Below are 10,423 nucleotides of genomic sequence, written 5' to 3'. Positions count from 1 at the left end.
TTGCCACCACATCAAAATAATTAAACTAATTTCAAGATAAACTTTGAAATCCAAGTACTTCTTGTTCTTTTGTAATTAAGCACATTTTTCATTTAAGAGAGGTGAAGGGTTCATGGAATTATTCATAGCTTTAAGATATAGACACTAGACACTAATGATCATGTAATGAAGACACAAACATAGACAAACATGAAGCTCAAAAACCGAAAATAGAAAAATAGATAGACAAGGAGATTAAGGAATGAGTCCACCTTAGTGAGGGTGGCGTCTTCCTCTTGAAGAACCAATGGTGCTTTTGAGCTCCTCTATGTCTCTTTCTTGCCTTTGTTGCTTCATCCCTAGTGATTTTGGTGCTCCTATCCTTAGTTGCTCCCAATAGTTGTGTGGAGAAAAATGTATCCCTTAAGGCATCTCAGGGATTTCTTGGTGAGGGAATTCCTCATGCTCTTGTTGAGGTCCATGAGTGGGCTCTCTTGTTGTGCAGTCAAATGCTTTACTACTGAGCTATGGACCCTTGAGATGAATCTCTCCATCTCCCATGACTCGGAGGTGGAAGCTTTTGTCTTCCCTTTCCTCTTTCTAGAGGTTTTTCCGGCCTTAGGTGCCATAAATAGTTATGAAAAAACAAAAAGCAATGCTTTTACCACACCAAACTTAAAAGGTTTGCTCGTCCTCGAGCAAAAGAAGAAAGAAAGAAGGGGAAAAAGAAGAAAATGGAGGAGATGGAGGGGGAGAGAGAGAGGTGGAATAGGTGGGAATCCTGTGGGGTCCACAGATCCTGAGGGGTCAAGGATGTATCATCCCTTCTCCTATTAGGCGTGTAAATGCCCTTGCAGTGCAATCCTGGCGTTTAACGCCAGATTGCTGCTTGTTTCTGGCGTTAAACGCCAGGCTGCAACATGTTTCTGGCGTTTAACGCCAGATTGTTACTTCTTTCTGGCGTTTAACGCCAGTCTGGTGCTTCTTTCTGGCGTTTAACGCCCAGAAAGGTGCCAGACTGGGCGTTAAATGCCCATTCTGCTACCCTTACTGGCGTTTAACCGCCAGTAAGTTGCTCCTCCAAGGTGTGCTATTTTTAATGCTGTTTTTTATTTTTCTTTATTTTTTTTGCAATTGTTTTTGTGACTCCACATGATCATCAACCTAAAAAAAAGAAAATAACATAGATAAATAGAATTGGGTTGCCTCCCAATAAGCGCTTCTTTAATGTCAATAGCTTGACAGTGAGCTCTCATGGAGCCTCACAGATGTTCAGAGCTTTGTTGGGACCTCCCAACACTAAACTTAGAGTTTGACTGTGGGGGCTTTGGTTGACTATGTATTGAGAGAATCTTTTCTTGCTTCCTCTCCATGGTTACAGAGGGAGATCCTTGAGTTTTAAACACAAGGTAGTCCTTATTCAATTGAAGGAACAACTCTCCTCTGTCCACATCCACCTGCAGAATGGTCCAATGATATCTTAGACAATTCAGACAGACCATCATAGAATATACCCAGGATGGTCCATTTTGAAAGCATGTCAGAAGGACACTTTTTGGTTAGTTGCTTGTATCTCTCCCAAGCTTCATAGAGGGATTCACCTTCTTTCTGTCTGAAGGTTTGAACATCCACTCTAAGCTTACTCATCTTTTGAGGAGGAAAGAGCTTGGCTAAGAATGCCGTGACCAGCTTATCCCAAGAGTTCAGGCTATCTTTAGGTTGAGAGTCCAACCATACTCTAGCTTTGTCTCTTACAGCAAACAGGAAAAGCATAAGCCTGTAGACCTCGGGATCAACCCCATTGGTCTTAACAGTATCACAGATCTGCAAGAATTCAGTTAAGAACTGAAAAGGATCTTTTGATGGAAGTCCATGAAACTTGCAATTCTGTTGCATCAGAGAAACTAATTGAGGCTTTAGCTCAAAATTGTTTGCTCCAATGGCAGGGATTGAGATGCTTCTTCCATGGAAGTTGGAATTTGGTGCAGTAAAGTCACCAAGCGTCTTCCTTGCACCTCCACCATTGTTATTGGTTTCGGCCATCTCTACTTCTTTTTCGAAAATTTCAGTAAAGTCCTCTTCAGAGTGTTGTGTTTTAGCTTCTCTCAGCTTCCTCTTCAGAGTCCTTTCAGGTTCCAGATCAGCTTCAACAAGAATGTTCTTATCCTTGCTCCTGCTCATGTGAAAAAGAAGAGAACAGAAAAGAAGAGGAATCCTCTATGTCACAGTATAGAGATTCTTTTATGTGAGTAGAAGAAGAAAAGAATAGAAGAATGAGAAGAGAAAAATTCGAACACAAAGGAGAAGAGAGGGTTCGAATTTTGAGATGAAGAGAAGTGTTAGTAAATGAATAAATAAATAGAAAAAGATGAGAGAGAGAGAGAGAGAGAGAGAGAGAGAATACTAACTAAAAGAGAAGAAAAATATTTTTTTATTTTAATTATTATTTAAAATTCAAAAATTAAGAGAAGAAATAAAATTAAAATTAAAATTTGAAACAATTAGTTAATTAAAAGAATTTTGAAAAAGAGGAAGGTGATTTTCGAAAATTAGAGAGAAAATTAGTTAGGTGGTTTTGAAAAAGATAAGAATTTCAAAACAAACAAAAAGTCAATTAGTTAGTTGAAAAAGATTTGAAAATCAATTTTGAAAGGATAGGAAGTTAGAAAAGATTTTTGAAATCAAATTTTTGAAAAAGATATGATTGGAAAAGATATGATTAAAAGTTATTTTGAAAAAGATTTGAAAAGGAAATTAAAAAGATTTGATTTTTAAAATTAAAATTGATTACTTGACTAACAAGAAACTAAAAGATATGATTCTAGAATTTAAAGATTGAACCTTTCTTAACAAGAAAGTAACAAACTTCAAATTTTTTAATCAATCACATTAATTGTTAGTAAAGTTTTCGAAAATTATGAAATAAAATTAAGAAAAAGATTTTGAAATTTTTTTTTTAATTTTTGAAAAACAAAAGAAAAAAATAAAAAAGATTTGATTTTGAAAAAGATTTTTGAAAAGATAAATTTTTGAAATTGAAATCTTGACTTGACTAACAAGAAACAACTTATTTTAAAAAAAATTTGACTCAGTCAACCCAAAGATTTCGAAATTTATGAGAGAAATAAGGAAAAGATATTTTTTTATTTTTGAATTTTTAATGAGGAGAGAGAAAAACACCAATTTGAAGCAAAACATAAAGATCATGAATCAAAACAACTAATGCATGCAAGAACACTATGAATGTCAAGATGAACACCAAGAACACTTTGAAGATCATGATGAACATCAAGAACTTATTTTGAAAAATTTTCAAGAAAAGAAAAACATGCAAGACACCAAACTTAGAGATTTTTCATGTTTAGACACTATCAATGCAAAAATGCATATAAAAAACAACAAAAGATACAAAACAAGAAAATATAAAGATCAAACAAGAAGACTTGTCAAGAACAACTTGAAGATCATGAAGAATGCAATGCATGAATTTTCAAAATTTTTTTTTAGAAAATTAAAAAGATGCAATTGACACTAAACTTAAAAATTGACTTTAGGCTCAAACAAGAAACACAAAAATATTTTTTATTTTATGATTTTATAATTTTTTTGGATTTTCAAAAATTTATTTTTATAAAAACGAAAACAAAGAAAAAATTTTTGAAAAATTTTTGAAAACTTTTTGAAAACAAAATAAAAGTTGAAACAAGAAGAAAATTACCTAATCTGAGCAACAAGATGAACCGTCAGTTGTCCAAACTCGAACAATCCCCGGCAACGGCGCCAAAAACTTGGTGCACGAAATTGTGATCTCAATGGCGCCAACAACTTGGTACGCACAATTGTAATATCACTCTTCTTCACAACTTCGCACAACTAACCAGCAAGTGCACTGGATCGTCCAAGTAATCAACCTTACGTGAGTAAGGGTCGATCCCACGGAGATTGTCGGCTTGAAGCAACATATGGTCACCTTGTAAATCTCAGTCAAGAGGATTCAAATGGTTATAGAGTTTTAATAATTAAAAGATAAATAGAACATAAAATAAAGATAAAGATACTTATGTAATTCATTGGTGAGAATTTCAGATAAGCGTATGGAGATGCGTTGTTCCTTCTGAATCTCTACTTTCCTACTGCCTTCATCCAATCCTTCATACTCCTTTCTATGGCAAGCTGTATGTTGGGTGTCACTGTTGTCAATGGCTACTTCCCGTCCTCTCAGTGAAAATGGTCCTCTATGGTTTTCCGCATGGCTAATCAGCTGTTGGTTCTCGATCGTGTAGGAATAGGATTTACTATCCTTTTGCGTCTGTCACTACGCCCTACAGTCGCGAGTTTGAAGCTCGTCACAGTCATCCCATCCCAGATCCTACTCAGAATACCACAGACAAGGTTTAGACTTTCCGGATCTCAAGAATGCTGCCAATTGATTCTAGCTTATACCACGAAGACTCTGATCTCACGGAATGGAAGGCTCTGTTGTCAGGAGAGGCAACCATGCGTCGTGGACCAGGAATCCAAGAGGTACACACTCTAGCTTATTTTCATGTAGAACGGAAGTGGTTGTCAATCACGCGTTCATAAGTGAGAATGGTGATGAGTGTCACATAATCATCACATTCATCATGTTCTTGTGTGCGAATGAATATCTTAGAATAAGAATAAGCATGAATTGAATAGAAGAACAATAGTACTTTGCATTAATACTCGAGGAACAGCAGAGCTCCACACCTTAATCTATGGTGTGTAGAAACTCCACCGTTGAAAATACATAAGAACAAGGTCTAGGCATGGCCAAATGGCCAGCCTCCCCAAATGGCATATGAATTCAAAAATAGGGAAAAAGACCCCTAGTACAATAGTAAAAAGTTCTATTTATACTAAACTAGTTACTAGGGTTACAGAATTAAGTAAATGATGCAGAAATCCACTTCCGGGCCCACTTGATGTGTGTTTGGGCTTTGTATTGAAGTTTTCACATGTAGAGGTCTTCGTTGGAGTTAAATGCCAGTTTGTAACTTGTTTCTGGCGTTTAACTCTGCTTTGCAACTTGTTTCTGGCGTTTAACGCCAGAATAGGGCAGAAAGCTGGCGTTAAACGCCAGTTTGCGTCGTTTAAAATTGGGAAAAGTATAGACTATTATATATTGCTGGAAAGCCCTGGATGTCTACTTTCCAACGCAGTTGAGAGCGCGCCATTTGGACTTCTGTAGCTCCAAAAATTCCATTTCGAGTGTAGGGAGGTCAGAATCTAACAGCATCAGCAGTCCTTTGTCAGCCTCTGAATTAGATTTTTGCTCAGGTCCCTCAATTTCAGCCAGAAAATACCTGAAATCACAAAAAAATACACAAACTCATAGTAAAGTTCAGAAATGTGAATTTTGCTTAAAAACTAATAAAAATATACTAAAAGCTAACTAAATCATACTAAAAACAATCTAAAAACAATGCCAAAAAACATATAAATTATTCACTCATCACAAGGATAGATGACTTGATGGATCAATTGCAAGGAGCCGGAGTGTTTTCCAAGATTGATTTGAGATCTGGTTACAATCAAATAAGGGTGAAGGAGGATGACATCCCTAAGACTTCATTTAGGACTCGCTATGGACACTACGTGTTTGCGGTAATGTCCTTTGCGTTAACGAATGCACCTGCTGTTTTCATGAATTACATGAACCGAGTATTTCGTCCCTTTTTAGACAATTTTGTTGTGATTTTCATAGATTATATCTTAGTTCACTCTAAGACGGCGAAGGAGCATGAGGAGCATTTAAGGATTGTGTTGCAAATCTTAAAGGAGCAGAAATTGTATGCTAAGTTGTCAAAGTGCGAGTTCTGGAAGGAGGAAGTGAAGTTCCTAGGTCACGTGGTGAACAAAGGAGGGATAGCCGTGGATCCTTCAAAGGTAGAAGCAGTGATGGAATGGGAAAGACCAACGACGGTGATGGAAGTGAGAAGCTTCTTAGGTTTAGCTGGATATTACCGGAGGTTTATCGAAGGATTTTCCCGGATTGCGCTGCTGATAAGAGAGAATTTATGCCAATTTGGCAAACTAGATAAAGTAATTCCGTTGTGAGTATAGTCCAAACCGGAAATGGATCCTCTCAATCAAAATTTAATTTAAGATAATGTCACAATTCAAACCAAATATAAACCGAGAGTATTTAGACTCTCGGGTCGTTCTCCCTAGGAACTAGTGACCATAAGTGCATACAATTTTGGTTGTGGAAAGCAAAGGGTGTTTTCAATAATAAAGAAGCAAGCAATAAAGAAATAAAAGAACAAGACAAAATTGCAATTAATAAAGCAATAAAGGAATAAAAGAACTACGTATGTAATATAAACAAGTAAAACTATAAAGCGATTAAAGAGTGGTTCAAAACATAAATGAGACCTTGACTTGGGATGAATTATGGAATCCCTTCCTTGCCATAACCACAACTATGATAATTATCATGAGTTAATCTCGCTTAGTTAACCCCTAACATCGTGGAGTAAGTCAAGCAAGCATAATTGACCTTAATCCATAAGTTCTAACCAACTTACCAAACTAGTTAGTAAAAGGCTAGTTTTAATGGAAACAAGAATCAACTAACTCCCCAAGAATTACTACTAAATGTTGGACATTAGGGCTCTAGTAATCTATAGACTCATTTTCCCGAAGCCAAGGGGTGGAAATCTACCCCATAACTAAGCTTGGCATTTCATCAAACACATCGAGGGCATAAACATAAAACATGGCAAAATTGGGAAAATGGTAAAAGCTATGAACCATAAATGACCAAAATCAATAAAAGCAACTCAAACAAACATATAAAAGCCATCAAACATCAAATGAAACAACTAGGAATTCAAAATTGCAAAACTATGTGAATATTGACAAGAGAGAGTAAAATATATGAAAGTGTAGAACAAGTAATGTAATTGAAAGGGAAATTAAAGAAATACTTACAATGCAATTGCTAGAATCCAAAATCAAACTTGAAGTATAAAATTCTACAAACCCTAATTAAAACCCTAAGAAGGAACAACCTAATCTACACTACTACTACTCCTATTATGTAAAACTATGGAAAATAAAATCTAAGTCCTAAAGCCTTCATATGTGGTGTTGCTCCCTTCATATAGCCCTTGATTTCAGCCTCAAGCCTTCAGAAATGGGCCAAGGAAGCCCCAAAATTCCGAGTGCACGTGCATTTTTAATGAAGGCACGCACTGGGACCTGTGCGGATGCACAGACGTGTGCGTCCGCACACTTTGCTGAAATTCCTCTTGTGCGTACGCACAGATTGTTGTGCGCACGCACACTCCGCGATGCTCTGGATTCGCTCTGCTTGGGTTCTTGTGCGTACGCACAGGTAGCTGTGCGCACGCACGCATGCTGATTTCCATTTTGTGCGTACGCACGCATGGCTGAGCTCTCCTCCTTTGTTTTCTTCATGCTTTCTCCCAATTGCATGCTCCTCTTCCATTCCCACCAAGCCATTTCTACCCTATTCATCGGAAATTACTCACAAATAACATCAAGTATCGAATGGAAGGTCAATGGAATAAAATTAGTCAAAATAAGCACAAAAGAGCATGTTTTCACATTTAGGCACAATCTAGGGATCAAGCACAAAAGTATGCTATTTTAATGAATAAGTGTGAGTTTATATGATAGAATCCATCCAATTGAAGCCAAAATATATCGTCAAATATGGACTCATCAATTCTCCCACACTTAAACAATAGCATGTCCTCATGCTAAACACATACAAAGGAGAAGGATAAAGGGGCAAACAACTTATTCAATGCAACTATCTATATGCATGCAAGTATGTATATACTATCTGTTCATACCCTGGGTCAAGCTGTCCGACCCGGGAGGTTTAGCGACATGGCGACTGACCTCTTCAGGTCCGACTAGCTGACCTCTTCTTAAAGAGATCGGCCAAACCGACAGGAGAGCCCAACAGAGGGCCCAAATAGAGGAACACGACCCGAATCCAAAGGCAATCCAAGCCTATAGAGATAAAGGCGGTTCCCTTGAAGATAAGCTGACTTCACCCAAAATAAGATAAAGATAAGATAAGATAACTAACTTATCTTATCAGAAAGGTCAGCCCACACTACTATAAATACACTGGAGCACCCAGGTATAACTCATACTCTGATTCTACATAAAACCTGCTTAATACCCGTGCTAACTTAAGCACCGGAGTCTCTTGCAGGTCCCCCCACCCTCCGGTGACCAAGGATCAGCAGTGCAGCCTGTCCAACAAGTCGGGCGCGGCGACTTCGGCCACCCTCAACAAGTCGGACACAACAGCTCCAACCAGCACAGAAGATCTCAACCGAGATCGACCTCCAGTTTCGGGTAACCCTCGGAACACTATCTATACCTATATATCTATCTATAGTGTCTATCTGACATTGGTGAAAACAAACAAGAGAATTCCCAAGCAAGTATATAGACATATAGGGCTAAGCAAAGAAGTAGCTCAATGCAAGCAAAATCTAGAGAATTGATTCAAGTTTCAAAATGAAGCAACTTGCAAGAATGCATGACAAGAGAGGTGGAAATATAGAATTGAGTGATCGAACCCTCACTAGGTGTGTATACACTCTCAACCCCCACCATGTCAGAAACATGCCAACTTTCACATCGCCCCGCCAGAAGAGCTCATCAGCGTAACTTCGCCTTGGCCGTTTGCAAGGTGGGGGCTCGACCTTCTTGGCCCCTTCCCCCAGGGATCAGAACAAGTTAAATTTCTCATAGTAGGGGTAGACTATTTCACAAAGTGGATCGAGGCAGAGCCCCTAGCCAATGCCACCGCTCAAAGAAGCCGGAAATTCCTATATAGAAACATCGTCACAAGGTTCGGGGTTCCATATTCAATAACCACAGACAATGGCACTCAATTCACAGATGCAGGCTTCAGAAAACTAGTAGCCGACTTAAATATAAAGCATCAATACACCTCCGTGGAACATCCACAATCCAATGGACAGGCCGAAGCTGCCAACAAAGTCATATTGGCCGGATTAAAACGGAGATTATAAGATACAAAGGGAGCTTGGGCAGAAGAGCTTCCACAGGTCCTATGGGCATATCGAACGACGCCACACTCCACCACGAAGGAATCCCCCTTCCGGTTAGCATACGGAATAAAGGCAATGATTCCAGTAGAAATTGAGGAAGGATCGCCTAGAGTAGTTCATTACAATGAGGGAGCAAACTCCCAACTTCAGAGGGAAGAGCTCGACCTACTACCTGAAATCCAAGAAAGAGCTCAGATCAGGGAAGAAGCTCTAAAGTGCCGAATGGCTTCCAGATATAATCAAAGGGTAGTGTCGAGAAGTTTCGCAGAAAACGATCTCATCCTAATCCGAAATGATATTGGAACAACTCGACCAGGAGAAGGAAAGCTGGCAGCAAACTGGAAGGGACCCTACCGAGTTGTAGAAGTACTCGGGAAGGGCTACTACAGACTGTCCAATCTCAATGGACGAGAGCTTCCCAGATCATGGCACGCTTGCAACCTAAGAAGGTACTACAGTTAGGAAGGTAACAAATCTCATTATTGGATGCACTCTTTTTCCTGAAAAGGTTTTTTAATAAGGCACCAAGTTGAGACCCAGACACTATCCGACTTAAAGGGATGAAAAAATTCCCACATGTATATATTTGCACCTTTACTTTGAATAAAGTTTATTTAGATAATCTACAAAGAATTCAAGACGCATTAATCTGAAGAATTCATCGTCCGATTATAAAGCGACAGGTCGGCAGAAAGTGAAAAACAATTTCACTGCACGACCACGATAAAGATAAACCGTCCGATAAAGGTGAAAGCGCGATTCACCCAAAGGACGATCCAAAGATGCCAACCACTTTCTACAAATCGGCAAAGATGAACACAGAATAATGTAAGAAGTTATCGAAAGCAATCCAAAAAAGAACCTGACGAGATCTTACGGATAGCTAAAATAATAACTTAAAGACTGGCCGACGTCCAGAAGTCGGACCAAGTCAACCCAAGTTATAAGTAAACCCTGGAAAGAGGTCTGGCCAACCCTATTAAAGAGGATTACTTTAACTTAGAAGGGCTCGACCTAACAAAGTCAGCCCAAAATAAAAAGGTTATAAAAGTAATCCCTGAAAGAGACCTGACAAAGGTCCAAGAAAGAGGATTACAAAAATAACCTAGAAAGAGATCGACCTAACGAAGTCGGTCTCCTACAAAATACGAAAAGTTATAAAAGTAATCCCTGAAAGAGACCTGACCAAGGTCCAAAAAAGAGGATTACGAAGTAACTTAGAAGAGATCGACATAAAGAAGTCGGTCTCCTACAACGGAAAGTTATAAAAGTAATCCCTGAAAAAGACCTGACGAAGGTCCAAGAAAGAGGATTACGAAGTAACTTAGAAGGAATCGACGTAAAGAGGTCGGTCT

The 10,423-nt window shown here is 38.5% G+C and overlaps 1 non-coding gene across 1 annotated transcript; it reads left to right on the top strand.

Moving 5' to 3' along the window:
* The first annotated feature begins 1,512 nt into the window (after positions 1-1,512).
* On the top strand, positions 1,513-1,620 carry LOC112760765 (small nucleolar RNA R71). Its single transcript, XR_003181189.1, has one exon. It is a non-coding gene; the product is annotated as a small nucleolar RNA R71 (small nucleolar RNA).
* The last annotated feature ends 8,803 nt before the right edge of the window (positions 1,621-10,423 follow it).

The sequence above is a fragment of the Arachis hypogaea genome, chromosome 16 (genome assembly GCF_003086295.3).
Source record: "Arachis hypogaea cultivar Tifrunner chromosome 16, arahy.Tifrunner.gnm2.J5K5, whole genome shotgun sequence".
NCBI lineage: Eukaryota > Viridiplantae > Streptophyta > Magnoliopsida > Fabales > Fabaceae > Arachis > Arachis hypogaea.
The sequence above is the reverse complement of the archived record's forward strand: the minus strand, read 5'-3'. Positions and strand labels throughout refer to the sequence as shown.